The sequence below is a fragment of the Sceloporus undulatus genome, chromosome 5 (genome assembly GCF_019175285.1).
Source record: "Sceloporus undulatus isolate JIND9_A2432 ecotype Alabama chromosome 5, SceUnd_v1.1, whole genome shotgun sequence".
Taxonomy (NCBI): Eukaryota; Metazoa; Chordata; class Lepidosauria; order Squamata; family Phrynosomatidae; genus Sceloporus; species Sceloporus undulatus.
In genome coordinates this window covers 73374033-73392265 of record NC_056526.1, presented here as the reverse complement: position 1 = coordinate 73392265, position 18233 = coordinate 73374033, and positions in this window count along the sequence as shown.

Below are 18233 nucleotides of genomic sequence, written 5' to 3'. Positions count from 1 at the left end.
CACAATATTTTGTTGCTTTTGTATCTGGTTTGGCACACAACCACTTTTTTGGAATTTATTACTGTAACATCCCATTCTCATGATTGGTTTAGGCCAATAAGCAGGGACATAGTATTTGACTCTTCTAAGAACCCTATGAGTCAGGTTATGCTGAGAATTAAGGAAATTCCTATTGTACAATGTATCATCTGCTCACAGAAGCCATGACAGCCTATCATTGGTTCAAGGGGGTTAGTTACTCCACGTGACATAAGCAGACCTGAATTCCTAACCATGCAGCTAGGCATTCAAGGGATCTTTGTTCCCCAAACCCCAATTTCCAAGCATCAGGAAAAGGCGAGAGGAATTTTCTTCATTTGGTTAATCTAGTTCTTTCTAGAAGAATGAAATAAATATTTTAAGTCTCTGGTCATTCCAGTGAAAGGAATGCAAGTATCCGAAAACTTCTGAGGCCTCCTATATCTTCTGCCATGGACTAGAAGAGCAAAATAAAAGCAAAAAGCTTTTGTCTGCAGCAGTACATCATCTGCACTCCCAGTCATCATTACCCATTAAATAAACTATTTCATCTGAATTACTTGAGCTAAATTTAGCTATTCTTAGTCTGACTGATGAACCTTGAGTGCATCAGACCTCAGATTAAAAATTCCTGGATGGCAACATACCCCAACTAGTCATCTGGGGACATTCCTCAGTATAACACTCCCAAGCAAGTTAGAAATAAGGGGTTCATTCTGTTCATATAAGAAGAGAGAGTTACATTTCCCAGTCCACTACATTTTCCATCTTTTTCTGTGTTTTAGCTTGTCACAACTTGCATTGTGATTTGGTTCCTGAAGTCATAAGTTCATACAAAAAATGCTTGTAACAGGGAAAAGTAGGGACTAAATATGCATGCTAGTTACGACAACATGAAAAAAATGCAGAATTCTGTCTATGTTAGGCAACACTGTGTATATCAGGAGAAATGTTAATGAACAAGTTCACAAACTGATATGCAAAGAGGATGGAATCCAAAGTAAAAAAAAATAAAAATGGATGGAGAGATTTATGTATTTCTGCCTTCAGCTGCTAGAAGGATAACAAATTCCATCAGCCATAGTCAACAATGTAAGAATTTGCAAGGTCTGTGTTTTGTGACCTACTGAGGTACCTGAAAGTCTGTTACAAGTTTCATAATGGGAAGAATGAAGAGTACAATTAATGAAAGCAATTCAAAGCAGCATTAACTTGCATGACCTGATTTCTCCTTGAATCTACACACTGTCAGGGTCCCTTGAAACTCTGAACCATTTTGTGAAGATCCATGCTTGATGACAACCAGCTTTTCTTTCCCACTTGGTACATAATACTCCTTTTTCTCTGTTTGCAGATTTTGCATGGAAAAATGTCACTTCATATGAATGGCTGAGTTCACTTGACTTCCTCTGTTAAAGAATGTTAAGAGGGTGGAAAAGCAGGGAAAGCAAACATTCTCTATACAAAAGAGGGGAAAAGACAAGCAGAACTTAGCTCAAGAATGTCATTACCGATTTTGTGCTTCAATAAGTCACAAGTCGGCGAGGAGTTTGGTGAATTTCACCCAACTCCTTCACTGGTTTCAGCGATTTTAAGCATGCCTAAATTAGGTTTATTTCCTTTTTGCAGCAAAAACATTACTTTTCTGTTTAAAGTAACATTGCCAGGGGGCTTACATAAAATGATGAAATATCAATAACTGCAATAGAACACAGTATTACAATTAAGGCACACAGTAGAGCACAGAATAAAAGCTAGCAGAATCAAATATGAACTGATTAAGTAACAGCAAATTGTGTAAATTAAGCAGAAGAAAAGAGTTTCAGGTGTCCATTGTTATAAGGGATGCCCCTTATTTGACAGTTGGAAAGCTTGTCCTCATAGAAGTGGCCCTTCATGAAGACAGAAATGACTGTGTCATGTAATTTTTGAATGTGGACAATATGGTTGGCATCCTGCATTGCTGTTATGATTTGTAACTTATTGCCATGGTTGTGAATACCCACTGAAACCCACCTTAATACCAAGGAAACTGCACCCATATGAAAGAAGTTAGCGTGTAGGTGCTTTCCACCCTTGTGCTGCAGTGGAACAAGCAGAAACATCTTGCAAACATGGCTCAGGGACATTCTGAATCACCTCACTTGCCTGCATTGCAGACCTCCATTGCATGGAGCAACTCCCTCAAATTTAAGGGTTAGTTCCTTAGGTAATTCATAATTATGTTTATGTAGTTTCCATAATGTATGTATTTACAAGTGTGATATAGGATTTCAGCCTACGTTAATTTTCCAGAAAAAAAATATATGGGTAAATTAACTGAAACAGATACAGTTGGTCCTCCGTTTTTGCAGGGGATCTGTTCTGACACCCCCCCCCGGTAAAAATGGAGGCTCGTGCATATTCAAGCTTCATTAGCAAAACTAACTAGAAATTATCTGGTTTTCCCTATCATAGAATATTTCATAAAGCAAATGGGATTACACCACACTTCACCACCATTGCCCAACACAAAGATGAAGAGACTCAGAGGGCAGGCTTGATGGTTCCAAAGTCTGTAGTCAGCTCATGTAAAAGAACACAGACTTTTAGATAGCCAGGGAATGTACTTGTGGAAGTCCACTAGAGAGAGGTGAGATAAGACCACTATGGTAGGAAAAAGGTGGGATGTTCAGGTAGCTCACATTAGAAGTCAAAACCAAATGCTGTTAATGATAGAGTGTGTGCTGTGGTTAGAGATTCTGATTAAGGATCAAAGACACCAATGGGTTGGTAAAGCAACCTAAAACCTTTATATAGGTCCTCTGTTTTAAGATAGGAAAGTAACTTACAGTGCTGTTCTAACCTAGCTTCATTTTAGGGAAGACCTCAGAGAGAACTGGTAGGAAGAGAAGATGTGGAAAGACATCCCTAAGGCCTGGGACAGACCGCCCCAAAAACATTGCTTACATCATGAGTGCACCATTGGCACACTCATGATGTCTGGCCGGTGTCTCTAAAAGAACTCGGTAAAAAGAACCTGGAAAAACCTATTTTGGGCTGCATCTGGGTATTATCAGATGCATTTTGCCGCTGACGCTGCTGGCTGAATGCAGCCTGGATAACTTCTGGGTAGAATCCAGGCTCAGATGGCCAATTTGCAAAGCTGGGAGCTTACCGGTTTTGAAAAGAGGCTGACTCAGCCAAGATTCTAGCCAGAAGATACCCGGGCTGCACCCAGCCAGTGGTGTCGGCAGCAAATTGCATCTGATAATACCCGGATGCAGTCTGAATTAGAATTGAATTCAGCAGTGGTAAGTCGCTTTTTTAAGCTGTGCACTAAACTCCTTAGAGTTCTTTGTCTTTGAAACTGACTTAGACTGACAAATGCTTTATATATAGGACTGTCTTCTTACAGCCTTTCAATTAGATTACTGCTCTCTGTAAAGCAGAGGAGGACGCATGATGATTCTCCTTTCCACACAATTTGAGCACCTCATTTCTAAAACTTAGAAATAATTAGTTACAAACAATATGTTATTTATAACTGATTCCCTTTTCCAATAATAAAGACATAACTAAGTTATACTTCTAATGTAATATAGCAAAGGATCACTTTATTCTATTGGCCTTTTTCCTAGTATTTTTACTACTTTTACCAAATACATCAAGTCACTGAATTTATCTAAAAATGTCAATCTGACATTGTTAGTTTGTCAGTCTGATATTAACTTTAACATATCATTGGCTTCAGTGAAACTTAGGGCCTGTACAGACTGGCACATTATGCCGGCTTCTAGGCTGAGTCAGGGTTCAGCGTCCTGATGACGCTTGACCTAACTCTGCCCCCATGGCACCATGATGGTGCATGCCGCTCTAGATGGCGTGCACATTCATGATGCACCTCTGGCACTGTGTCCAAATGATGAAGGGACATCATAGAGCCTCACAGCCACTTTTTGTGGCTCCTTTTTGCACTCTCCAGAGGTCGGATCAGGGCTGTGGCGTGAAGTTGCCACAGCCCTGATCTGGCCAGGAAAGGGGCGGCTGCATGCCACCCCTTATTCACATGTAAATGTGTACAGGACTGGAGCTGGTTTTTAGAAATTTTGATGGTAACAGTACGTACCTTTGGCAGCTTTCTACAATTAGCTACAACTATAATTGTAACTATTTTTTTTAAATGTAGTTTACAAGCTTTGCTCAGATCTATAAGACATAAAATTCAAGAAGGTTTTGTGCTGTCTTAAGAAAGCACAAGTAGGGCTACTCTTCTACTACCATTTTTCATCTGACTATCCTTTTTCTGAATTTCATAAGCTTTTCCAGAGTTGTTCTTTCTGCTTCCTGAATGGCACTGGCAGCTCTGGAGAAGGTTACAGGGATGGGGGTGGGAGGTGGGAAGAGATCAGTGAAAAAGCTGTAAAATAAGAATTAGACATGGGTGACTTTTGGGACTTTTTCACACCCACACCTGTGGGATCGGTAAAGTTTATATGAATGATTATAATTCCTAACTGCAACCACTTACTGGCCCTGTTTTGCTAAGTTTATAAATAGAAGTGCCTTTCCTTCATACAATTAACCACTTGTTATAATCTCATTTAAACATTAATTACCTGGAAAATGCAGGTTAAATGTCCAATTCCTTAGAAATATAAATTGCTTTTTGCCAGTACTTTCCATCAAAGCAAATTAGATTACAGTGCAGCAGAGGCAGGCAAGAACCCACGATAGGCGATAATCAAGAAAGTTGTTTTGTTCTCACAAAGTTGTCTACCTACTTGGCAAACCTTCACATTTCAGGAACATATTTTGCAATCTTATTAAACAGATTATGAAATCAGCTCACCTCACACATGGTGATTAAAAGGTTTGGAAGAGGCCCTGTCACTTTATCTAGAGCCTGAAGGTATGTCATACTGAGAATTACCACAGCATTAAAATTCAGGTGTTGCATGCTTTAAAAATGAATGAGGATAAGAAAGAGGAATTTTTAAAAAGTAAATATAGTCTCTGTGTTTCATTAAATATGAGACAGCAATATCAGCTATTTTTCTTGCCCTTGGAAGGAGAAAGAAGTACCAGGACAGAAAGAAATGTAGCAAGTACAATGTTGAATTCTTTGCTCTGTGTACAAGTTGTATAAAGCATTAAGGGCACAGTTTCTTCAGTTGCTATTCAGACCAATGTTCTTATGAAATGAGTGGGAATACTATTGGGTCCCACGTCTTTCTCTGGACATCATTAAAAAAAATCTCTCATCACTGGTGGTGTGTCATGTGATTGTTTTTAAAGGACCTTTACTACAGCTCTTTACATCAGTTTAAAATTATTGTACTAAGTTCCTTACATTGAATTAAAAGTCCTTTAATATGCTTTTTTACAATGTTTTAAAAGTCCTTTACCTTGTTTTGTGCCTTCAAGTCACTTTATCTTTACGAGATTTCAGAGGTCCTTTTCTAAGTTGGCCAGGAGCAACGGAAGACAGGGCATTCTCATTTGCTAGTAAGTTTGTCTTGTATCACATGCCACATCTACTTAAACTCCCTCTTCTACCAGCATCAGAGTCAATGGCTAAGAATTTTGCTCAGTTCATGTTTGGTAAGAATTTTCTAAATTGATTTCCTCAATTGCATGTTGGAAAAAGCAAAACAGACAGACTTGTCCAGCCTAACAGTGCAATCCTAGGGAACTTTGCTCAGAAATAAGCCCCACATTTTCACTGGAAGTCACATTCACTGTTTAGAACAGCAGTCCTAATGTATCAAACCATGTTTTTCTGTCCTCCTTATGAATTAATAAATGCAAAATTAAGGCTGTTTCTAGACCTGTTGAGCACTTAGTTTGTGTTTCCATCTTAACCAGCCCCCCTCCCTTTTTATGGTAGGAAAAGAGATGGAAGGAGTGTTTGGAAAATATAGAATGATTCCATTTGGAAGACAGTGGTTTCTGTACTCCTCCCACAGGCATAGCATGCATCTATACTGTAGAAATAATGCAATTTTGACACCATTTTTGACACAACTGTCATTGTTAAATATGCTTAAGGCTGTTTTGCTTTAAAGATTCTCCTTTTAAAGTACTGTAACACCTTTTATTACGATGGCTAAACTGTGACAAAAGTGATGCAAAGGCCACACATGCTTTCGTGTTTTCCCTGAACTCTTCATCAGACATAAAGATACAATATTTATGGGTTGAGGAAGAGACAAAGGACTGACTATCTGGCACAGTGGAGTGGCAATTTTCTGTGTGTCTGAAGCTGCAAAATGGTGACATCAGGCTCCCTGAACAGGAAAGTTGTGAAAGTAGCAGCTTTCAGCTTGCTGGGATGCAAAGTTAATAACACACTCCATCACCTCTGACTAGGGAGAGCTGGCAGAGATGTTCCTTTCCTAGTCACAGAGCCTGCTGTAACTCTCATACAGCTTCAGACACACACAAACCAGTCCACCTAGCCAGATTTTATAATTACTTCTTCTCTCTTCCTTGTCCCCTAATATTTGTACCATCCAGCTTAACAAAGAATTCTGGGAGAATTCAAAAATCTCCATTGCCTTTTATGACATCTCAGGGTGCATCTGAATTGTAGAGATGATGAAGTTTGACACCCACGGTGCCATCCTACAGAATCCTGGGATTTGTAATTTTGTGAGGCACCAGCACTCTTTGGCAGAGAAGGCTAAAGGCCTTGTAAAACTACAGATCCTAGGTTTCCATAGGATGGAGCTACAGCACTTAAAATGGTGTCAAACAGCATTATTTCCAGATGTATTGCTGCTGCTGTTGCATGCCTTCAAGTTGTTTCCGACTTATGCCAACCCTCAGCTGAACCTATCATGGGCTTTTCTTGGCAAGTTTCTTCAGAAGGGGTTTCTCATTGCCATCCTCTGAGGCTGAGAGAATGTGACTTGTCCAAGACCACCCAGTGGATTTCCATGGCAGATCTGGTGGTCCTATTAAAAACATCAGCCTTCTTTGCCTTTTGTTTTTGCTTAGTACTTTTTAAAAATACTATCATCTTGATTTTATTTTTCTTTTGCATTTTGTAGCTAGAGGAAACTCCTTATTTAACCAATTTCTTTTTTTAAAAAAAAGGTTCACAGTAATAACTATGGCTCATATTTGGCTTATTAAAATAATACTTTTACCTTAATGGGGAAATGTTTCTGGGATTGTTTTTCTCCTTCCAATGTCAAGACAGTGTGGGCACTCTGCATCTTGACTTGGGCAAAGTGAGGGGAAGACATTTACTATGCCATTTCAGGGAGCAAATGTTAATAAAAGAGAACCCAATTGAAGACATTTCAGCAACTACATATCAGGTTAAAGTGGAGTAACTAATTCCCCGATGTCTCCATTTGCCCTGATCTGAACTTGCATAGAAGGGATGTGAGAGGATCTTCATGTATTGCTGAACCTGGCAAGAAAACGGTGTCAGGATAATTTTAATTTTAGTACTGTTTCAATTGATTTAAGAGACTGTATTGTCTCTTTAAAAAGGTTTGAAGCTCAATACAACTTGCACCAGAACTAGTAAAATAAATAAATAAATCCCAAAACTGCAGACAGACAAAGAAAGAAATCTGAATGAAAGCTACCCTGTTTCCTTGGCAACAGGACTATTAACCAGATTCTTCTCTCTTTTTCCATTCCCTCCTGCTTTTAGGGCATACAGTCTTTTGTTTTGTGGCATTTTATTTTGTTCCCATTGCTTACAAAGTTACCATCTCCTGCCTGTTAGGTGGCATGAACTGAAATGCCTCCTTCCTTGGCATGGGAGCTGGGTGCATTCAAATGGATAACAAAGGAATGAGGAGGGAGAGAAATCTGAATATTTTAAAGTATAAAAATGTGAGGGTCTGGGCTGCTATTAAATGCAAGCTATTATTCAGTCTTAAAGCCATTAAAGAAAACCTTAGGAAGACAGACCTTGTGCAGTTGGTTTGAGAGGTAAAATGTAAAATGCATGAAAAGAAAAACATACTCTTGAATAAAAAAATCCCTATTTCTTATGCACATCTTCATTTGTCTGTTCTCACTCCTGGATTAACACTTTAGTACCATTTTATACATTTAGCAATATGCTAATCTAGGGTGGGAATATATATATATATATATATATATATATTCTTTTTTGTGTGAATCTGATCAGAATTTATCAAAATTCTATTGCATTCTTCTGCATTAATAATGTCTGGTGAATTTTGGTAAATTCTGATCAGTTTCACACAAAAGTGAAATAGCCACTGACCCATAAGAATGAAGCAGCAAAACTTTACTTGTACAGAGATGATTCAGGTTACAGGTGCAGATCAAAATAACATAACAATAACTTTACTAAATCAGATTTAAGTAGTATAGATCCCCAGTCTGTTTTCACCACTACGTTCCATCTTGAAAGCTTATACAGAAAGACTGCAATTACAGCTGATGTCTTCCATGACAGCTGGTCAGTGAATCTGCTCTGGTTTTTGATCTGAACTTTATAGGAGGTAACAAAGGTTTTGAACCTATTTGAGGAACACAACTCATAACCTTGGATTGCTCCTTTAAAGTTCAAGTTAAAATCCAGGCCAGATTCACTGTCCAAACTGACATGGAATCCAGCATCACCTATGCTGCTTGTAAACTTTCCAGGTAGGATATAAATGAATGGTTATTAGTAATAGTAGCCATAATATTAGCAGTAGTATTTATTCCTACATTAAAACTGTCACCAAGTGATCACCTACCTAGGAGAAAGTTACATAACAATGAGGTCTTACCTCTGAGGAACATGCATAGGAAAAGGTTCACAGTACAAAGTACAACCATTGGGAAAAGTGGGGGTGTTATATTTATGTACAGATTTTGCTCTCCACTTCTCCAAATGGTGAGAGAACAGTTTAGCAAGAGGGTTTGATCTTTCAAGGAATGTGTCCTAGAGATTTGTGACATTTTTACAATATCTCACCATTTGTGAATGTTCAGGTTGGACAGGCGGTCAATAAGCAGCCATTCTAAAACGCCTTGTCAGCCAGTACCCAAACATACTTTCTTATTTTCTAGTTCTGTTATAGCTCTTTCATGCCATACTGACACAGATCTTCCAAACCTAAACATGAATGCCAATTGATCATTGATCAATATCCAGATGATTAGCTGCCTTGATTTCCATTAACTAGCAATCATGATTAGCATTCAAATTATATTTAACCCCAAGACAGACTCTGGTCACCGTACCCTTTAACAATAAAATAATATTGACCCAGACAAACTCATTCTCTGATTTGAAGAAAAAAAAATGTTTGCATTATAGCAGAAATTATGATTAACTCAAACAAACCATGCATCCCTAAATCAGATGTGGGAAATCTTTTTTTGCCCTGGAGTCTAAATTCCAGTTTGAGAAAACTTATGTGCTGCATTTCATCAGTTGCCATAGCTAAGGATGTGAGGCTGAAGGAAAGTTGAATGAGTAGGGGTCTGATGTGATTCTTAACACTTTGGACATTTTTCCATCAAGGCATTGGATGCACAAGACATGTTAAAGCATGTGTACTTCAGAGTAAGAGGAACCACATGATGTAGTGACTTGAGTGTTGGTCTATGACAGGAGTAGAACTATGACAAGAGTAGGACTACTACAGGAGATCAGTGTTCAGTTCTTCGCTGGCCATGGAAACCTGCTGAGTGACCTTGGGTGAGTCACACACTCTCAGCCCTAGAAGACCTGTGATACGTTTGCCTTGGGGATGCCATAAGTCAGAAACAACTTGAAGGAACACGGCAACAATACATTTAGGATCCTTTTTATGCCTTGGAAGGGCTAGATTGGGACTGAGGCATGTGGTTGCCACAGTCCCGATTTCGTGCAGCTGAAAATGGCTACATGCTGCCTCTTAGGGACAGTCTGCACAGCCTCTCTGTTACTCCAGGGTCTAGCCCCCTGCACCACTCCTCTTCTTCAATATCAAGTCTATGTCAAAAAAGATATTTTAGGCATGTAGTTGAGAAGGACCCCCAATGAAGAAACTAGCTATGCCACATAAGGACATTTGTGACCATATAAGGAAATCTGATTGGCTCAGCATGCAGGAAGCTCAAGATCAATCAAGTTTGGAATCCTTTTATTGGTAGGAATGGTGCTGGGTGACAGACCTTGTGCTAACAAATGAAATGAAACCCAAGAATACTTCTCCCTGGTGAAAACACTCCATTGTGCAGAGACATTTGTATTGACTATCCAGTCATTTACAAGTTCTCTTCTCATTCTTCTCTCCTGGAAACCTTATTTTGATCCAAAAATCTACCCTGGGATACATTTTTCCCTATAAATATGCCTGCCAAGGCACCTCCAATTTGGTCTCTCTTGAGATTCAGATAGACATTCTGTTAGTATCTCAGTTTACTCCTGAGTATTGCTGGCACCTGCTGAGCCATTTCACTTCACAGAAGCCCCTGACTGGAATCTTCACTTCTGGAACCAGTACAGTATTACCTTCTGCAATCCCTAGTGTTGCTGTTTGCTACCACCTTTTATGTCATTGGTTCTTTTGTGTATATGAGTGTGCTTTTGTGTGAGTGGTGATTCTCTTTTAGAAATAAAACTACATTTGGACCTTTCATTCTGAAGTTCTATTTCTTGGAACCATTATACACAGGCTTGATCCCTGCTTTGTGTTGCTCACGCCCTCATGACTGCTGTAACTGAGCTAATAAAATATCCCTATTAAATATTGATGGTGGGTGTCCTCTCAGGACCCTGGGATTTGGGGTAACAACAACACTGCTGTACTGCTTCACAATAGTCCCTTGCTTTCAGGCTCTAAGAAAGGAAATGTGATGGTATGTGTAACAAGGCAGCAGCGAGACTCTCACTCAGGACCAGGACCCTATGATGATTCCTTTCTTATCTGATCCCACTGTTGCCACCAATATGTGATGGCTTGGCAACTACATCACCTGTATCTGAAGTGTCCTAAATAATAACAAATCTTTTTTACTTTGGTAGCATTTTTCTTATATTTGGTAGTGTGGATGACATTATCTGTAAGTACATTTCAGACAACTACTTGTTCCAACATAGGAATAAATTTTATTTACAAGCAAGGTTGTATACAGGATGTTAAGGCTCAAGTGGTTAAGATGCTGACTCTGTTGATTGCAAAAACGGCAGGTTGTCCCAGAAACAACTGTAAAATTTGACTGTGTGCAACAGTCTTCAAAATATCTCATTTCTTCATCATGGTGAGGGTGGCTGAGCTGTACACTTTCTCTCAGTAATGGAGAAATTAGGTCCAGAGAAAGGAAAGCCAGTCTAAAATATTTGGCTGATATTTACATCTACTCTTTAATTAAGGTAGTTTTAAGAGACATTGAGAAGACCCTGCACCTCCTTCAGTCTATCTCTCCTTTCTAAAATGACCCATACATCTTTCATGCTGTTATATTAGGGCCTATACAGACAGGTGACTCCATGCTGTCCATTTTTAACACAGTAGGAGGCTGCAGCAATCACCACACCACAGCCTCTGGAGGGAGCAAAAAGAACCTGCTTCTGGGTGGATTCTTTTTGCATCCCAGCAGGGGCACCATAGGCACGCTTGTGCGCCATAATGATGCCCCTTGGGTGTAGCACCATTTGGGCACTACCCTGTACAGATGTCATCATAGCGCCTGCCATGGCTGGGCAGCGAAACTAGGGCTTGGAGCATGTGAATGCTCAGCCCTAGTACACCTTCAAGCTGATACAAAGTGCTGGTCTGTATTGCCCCTTAGTTGCTTAAAAGTTTCCTAATGATCTGACAAGGAGCATCCTGTTCATGTTTGACCTTGGAAGAAAAGTTGTTGAGATTACTCATGAAAACCAGTTTGGACTCAATAATTTTCCTTCCTGTGTAAGAAAAGCATTTCAAACCAATGCTGAAACAATTACAGCACAGTTTTGTATATTTTCTTAGTGAGAAGAACATCTTTATTGACTACTGTGTCCTTACCAGGAACAAACACAACACTTTGCTACATCTAAGCAAATGTGCATGTGTGTATAATTCCTATGTTCTTTCTTTTCCACCTGCCCTCTTCCTGCATTATTTTAACCTACTGTAGATCACATAGGAAAAAATTCTGGAACGCACAGCCTCAGAAAGGATGAAAGCTAGAACACACAGTCTCTCTTTTCAGCAAGTTACTGGACCATGGAGTCATGGATATCCTCTCCAAAACCTTCCTCTCTCATATATGCATACTTGTTCCAAAGATTCATGGATTTCCTTTCCCTCCAGCTTTCTTATGTCAGACTATAACCATCTGATTATTGATCTTATAGAGAGTCCTAGCGTTCTGTAACATATTCATTAGGTGGAATTCAGTGTGGTTTATCACAGCAATGGCATATCTTTAATCACAATTATGGCCTATGGCAATAAAGAAAGGAGTGTCCAGAATCCGAAATATAAGAACACTAAACGCACTAAACCTACATCCATTCCCCCCCCCCCAGGTATGGAAAGAAACGGTGAGACATTTGGATAAATAAAACAAGAACACCCCAAAAAATGTTTAAATGGTTACTGTACAAAAGGATTTGGAATTAATGCATTAAAAGTAATTTTGTTACTTATATTTTTGAAGAACTGGAAGTGATTGCATTTTTGTATGCTTTTGTTGTTTCTAATTTACAGCAGCCATAAGGTGAACCTATCATAGGGTTTCCTCTGCAAAAAATTTTTGAGGGGGTTTGCCATTTCTTACCTCTGAGACTTAGAGAGTGTGACTTGTCCAAGGTCATCTAGTAGATTTCTGTGGCTGAGTGGGGATTTGAACCCTGGACAACCTTAGTCCAACATTCAGACTACTACATCACACTGGCTCTCTGTGAAATTACATTATATATAAGCATTTCAAAGTAAATGAGAAAGAAGAGGGTAGGGGGATGAAGAAACCCAACAGCCCTTTTGAAACTAACACGTTTATTTCAGTGTGTGTTTTTATAGATACCAATCTGCTTCTTCAGAAGCACTTCTTTATCTCAAAGAAGCTTTGCTGGATTCCTTCATTTCGTGCTCCTTTCAAAGTTATCCAGAAACAGACTAACATGGCTGTCTCTCTGAAAAGAGAATATCAAAATTCACTTCCTAAAACAATAGGTTTATTTTTTTAATAATGAAAAACCATGCAATTTTTCTAGGCTCTTCTTTTTCCCTTGTAGTCAATGAGAATTGACCTTTCACCTCTCCCTTTTAAACATTATTTGGCAGGTACAGATTCTTAAAGCTCTATCCCAATGATGTTACTTAAAGGGAGTCAATGGGGGGATTTGGCTGGGATTTTTTTTTTTTTTGCATTTTTAGAGTGATTTTTATTTCAAAATCAATGTAAAAAGAGCTTGTTAGTAATACATTATTAATTAGTAATGGTTGTGTTACTCTAATGCACTCAAATAAGACTAATGCATTGTTTTAATTTTTTAAAACTTGTTCGTGTGTGTGTGTTTCCAAAGCGTTGGAGGCCAAGAAGCCTTTGGAGACTCTGATCCACTTAATTTCACAAGTTCAGGATTGGGGAAAGAGAAAGAGAGAGCTCTAAGTTGAGAAATCCATATGTGGCAAAGTGTTAAAAAGAGAAAGGTCAGAAGGCCACTCCCTACTGACTGCAAAGGGGGAAAGAATGGTATAACAAAAATTAATAATTTTTCATTTTGAGTTCTGTTCCTTTTATTCGTCCTTATGCTACTTTGGGAAAGAGAGGCAGGAAAGCAACTGAGTAGAGATGGAGTGAAATTTTCATTTCTCTGTACACATTTAGGAACATGTTATTAAAATGCCATGCATGAAGAGCAGTTCGGAAAGTGTCGTGACAGTGTTATGAAGCAGAAAGAGAATGAGCTGAGCTGACAAACCTATATTTTAAGGGCACAGCACATAAATTTCTTAAGGAGCCAGCTCTGTAGGCTGTGCTCACGTTCAGTCCTCACTGAGATAATTGGGAATTTTATTGGCGTAAGTACAGTAGGAGCGCATCTTCCCTGAAGATGCGCGTTCTGTTTGGGTCATTTCCTACAGCTTTGCTACAAGCTAGAGGTGGTGAGGTGTAAAAAATGGCTGACAATCTCATCCACCTCAGCAGATGCCTCATTATACTGAGCAAATAACTTACCCTTGATATATGTTTCTGTATCCATACTGACTGGGAGCTTGTTTAATGAATTATGTGTTACAATGGAGGTATAGTTGCAAACCTGAGTGATATTATCCGTTTAATTCCAGCCTGCCCGGGGTCTAACGCCTGAATCACTAAAGCTATCAAATTACCTCCCCGTTTTTAATTAAAAAATGGCTTTTTCTAGAATTCTAATAGATTTCCAGAATGCTAATACGTAAGTAATGAACATAAACCCAACAGTAGTGTTATGCCCCTGGGATATTCTTTCAGAACCATTGTTTCATCATCTTATCTTTTTTATTTATTTATTTTCCTCCACCAGAGCCATTTAAAACAATAAAACAAACACAGCAAGGACAGGCCTTAAAATAGCTAAACCAGATAAATGCATGCTTCAGGCACGCACCCAGTGGCGCAACCAGTTGTTTGGCAGGAGAGTTCATCAGCATGATAGATTTTGCTCGTTTCTAGGCTGTTTAACTACTGCTCTCCAACTTTCGCCTACACTTAAATTATGCTCCTTGTTAGTACATAATCATGCCCATCACTGTGAAACTGGTGGGTTTTTGCACAGAGAAACAACAACCCCAATATCATGATTAGTAGGCCATTATTTAACTAGCTACTTTACTGTGCATCTGATCATGCTTGAATTATGGCTTTGCAGAACAACCAGCCATAGCAGGAAAGAAAATGAATATGAATTAAATCCAAGCATCTAGCAGAATTCACACCAAGTGAGTTTCAAGTGGTAAAAGTGCAAAGCAGTTGTGCCTGAAACATGTGTCTACAGTGCCTGATTTTGCAATCACTCCCTTGAATAAAATGATAGAGACAGTTGTCAGTGAATGTCTTCACTTTTACAATTTTCAACCTGCCTATTAGAAAATGTTTGTAGGCTTCACACAGGAACTTGATATTCTAGATAACTGTCAAAAACTGGAAGGAGGTGTCTGATAATCAGAAAGAGTGGTAGGCCAAAATCTGTAGGATTTTAATGGATCTGAATTATCTGATGGATTCAATTATTTTTAATGACCCTGTTAAAGACCAGTATTGGTTCAAGCTCCTCAAAACTGAGGTTTATAGTTTTAACAGATCTCCCCAATGATCAGGAACATTGTTATGAAAAATTAAGAAATGTTATGCTTGCATAAAACTTATCCTCCACGATGTTTATCTGTTAAAAAAAAGTAAGAGCTTCTGATGGTTGTATGAAACACAAATTGCAGTAGATAGAACTTGCTTGCCAAGCAACCCTGCTGAATATCTCGCTCTTGCTGAATTTCTTGCTCCAACACAACTGTTAATGTATCTTTTTTTCCACCCAGTAAACCCAATCTTTCCTGTGTGTCCATACCTCCCTTTGGTATTTGGGATCCAAATCCATACTGAGAAGATGGCGTGTCTGTGACTAGCATTACTCTGGTTCTCTAGCTCTTTGTGAAGCATCTTAGACTACTGTCTTTCCGTATGAATCATTATTTGGTGAATGGGTCCATCATCATTTCACAGAGTCACATTACTGATATTTAAAGACAAAAGTCTTTATAATAATACAGTCTCAGAAATATGCAGAACATTGCTTTATCCCCTATGTGTCTCCTGTACAGGTTGGAAAGAACCTTGGGCAAGATATTCCTTACTCTGCCCCATGATCTTGATATTCCCTGGTTTATTAGATAATGATGCATAGGACCAGGCATCCCCCTTCCTCATTCCATTTTACTATCCTCCTTTTAAAATTTGAGCAGCAAACCAATGGCCCTGGTATTAAATACCACTGGAGAATACAGGAACCCATGTTCATTCCTCCAGAAAGCTTTGAGGGAAGTCTGAGGAAATGAAATAAAGAGCTGCTGAGTACTACCAACACTTCAACCTCAAGAAACAAAATGAGGACATGCCAACCTTCACAATATATTGGTGCTGGAACACACAACCTCTTTGTCTGTTTCTAAATATTTGATACAACTTGATTAGTGTTTAAGAACAGGAAATATATTAGTGAGAAGTTTCTCTAAACTGTTGTTGCTTTGTGCCCTCAAGTCTTCCCTAACCTTAGATGACTCTAAGGCAAACCTTATAATGGGATTTGCTTGGCAAGCTTTATTCAGAGGAGGTTTGCCATTGTCTTTCTCTGAGAGTGAGAAAATGTGACATATCCAAGGCCAGCCAAATAGGTTTCCATGGAAAAGTGGGGACTCATACTCTGGTCTCCCAGAGTCTTAGTCCAACATTCAAGCCACTATAACATGCTGGCTCCCTTTCCCTAAATACTGCATTAATATTAGACATTCACTTGTACTAATATAATGCCCTGTTCGAAGCAATTATAATTATGAAGATCTTTCATTGCTTCTCAAATCTATCTTCCCTTGAGACTAATTTCATCAACATAAAGCAGATATATAATAATGTACCTGTATATGATTTGCATTTAGAAGATAAATTGTCACAACATTTCTGCTGTGATAATTTCGTTGGATTCTATTTTCCTCCAAGTTTCAAACTCTTTCATCTCAGAGCATTAAAATTCAGGGAGGAACTGATGTCTTTCAAAACTTAATATGAACTCATTTAGTTTTTTTTTCTCATGCTGAAATATCAGTAAACCTGATATATTATAATGACTACCCAATATTATGGAGGAAAGGCATGATGAACTGGAAGGTAATTTATCTCATAGTTTCATTAGAGATAGCTATGGAGAATACTTTCTGTTTTAATTTTTAAGCACACTTCTGCTTTAATCCAGTCTTAATTTTACAATACATTCTTATTCTAGGAGAAGGATAATTGTTTATTATTTTAAAATATTAACATATTTATATCCCTTCCTATATCTAAAGATCTAATTGCTATTGTTTCTCTACTATCTATTAAAATGATTGTATACTGGCTATCATACTTTGGACATATTAGCCAGAATCCATATCAGCTACCTAATAAACTACAGTGAGCCCTTGATCACCACTAAGATTTGGTTGCAGGACCCTCTCTGGATACCAAAATCCTTGGATGCTCAAGTCCCATTATACTCAGTGGTGTAGTAAAATGGTATATAAAATGGCAAAATAAATTTTAAAATGCTTTTTAGAATTATATTTTTGAAAGTTTTCAAGCCATGGATTCTGGGATGAAACAGACCACTCTGAAGGAGTGGCTTGCTGCTGCCCCTTTGAGTGCTAGATCAGGGCTGCAGCAACCACATACCACAGCCCCAATCTGGTATTTTTGTGGGCCAAAAAGAAGTGCCAATATAGCCCAGAAAAAGGGCACCCTTCAATGTATGGCACTTTTGTCTGCAGTGTGTGAACGCCATGTCAAAGGAGTGCCATAACGCTGCCTGCCATATGGTCAGGCGGGTGGCATGACACTGGCTTGGGGGGTGGTATTGGGGCATGCATCTTCTAAATGCCACACCACCCCCAAGCTGGCACTTATTGCTGGTCTGTACCCCTCTGTGGACAAAGAATCCATGGATTTGGAGGGCTGACTGTATACTCAATCAAGTAACTTCTAGTCTGACCCCACTAAACCTGATTGAAACATTATTCATCTGTGATCCAATTGCTGGTGGAATAGATCTCCCCTGTAAGCAGATGTTGTCTGGTAAAGTAGGTGAGGGGAACTTATGATCATGGCAATAGTGTAATGATCAAGACTAAATAGTGGTCGTGAAAACAGGACAATTATGGATGAGTAAATGTAGTTAACAGTTTTGTATTCACAATTGCTACTTAGTCACAGCTATAACACTATCATCACAATCATAACTACCCCCAAGCTACTTTAGCAAAAAGCAGCTGCATGGGGAGAAGGATGTCCATCCTGCCAGTGATCAGAGCACAGATGAATGATGTTTCTGCCAAGGTTTTTCCCGCAGGGGATGTTGGTACAGGAGCGGTTATTAAGTTGCAAGCTTTTCAAGCTCCACTGGCATTTTCATCAGGCAAAGGTTTTAAAAATCATACAGAAGGGGGGAAAAATATGACAGTATTAGTCCCAAGCCTGAATTTTGTCAAGATATGACTGTTCTCAGTGGCATGAAAGGAGCATTAATGCAGCCAGGCCTCTCCTCT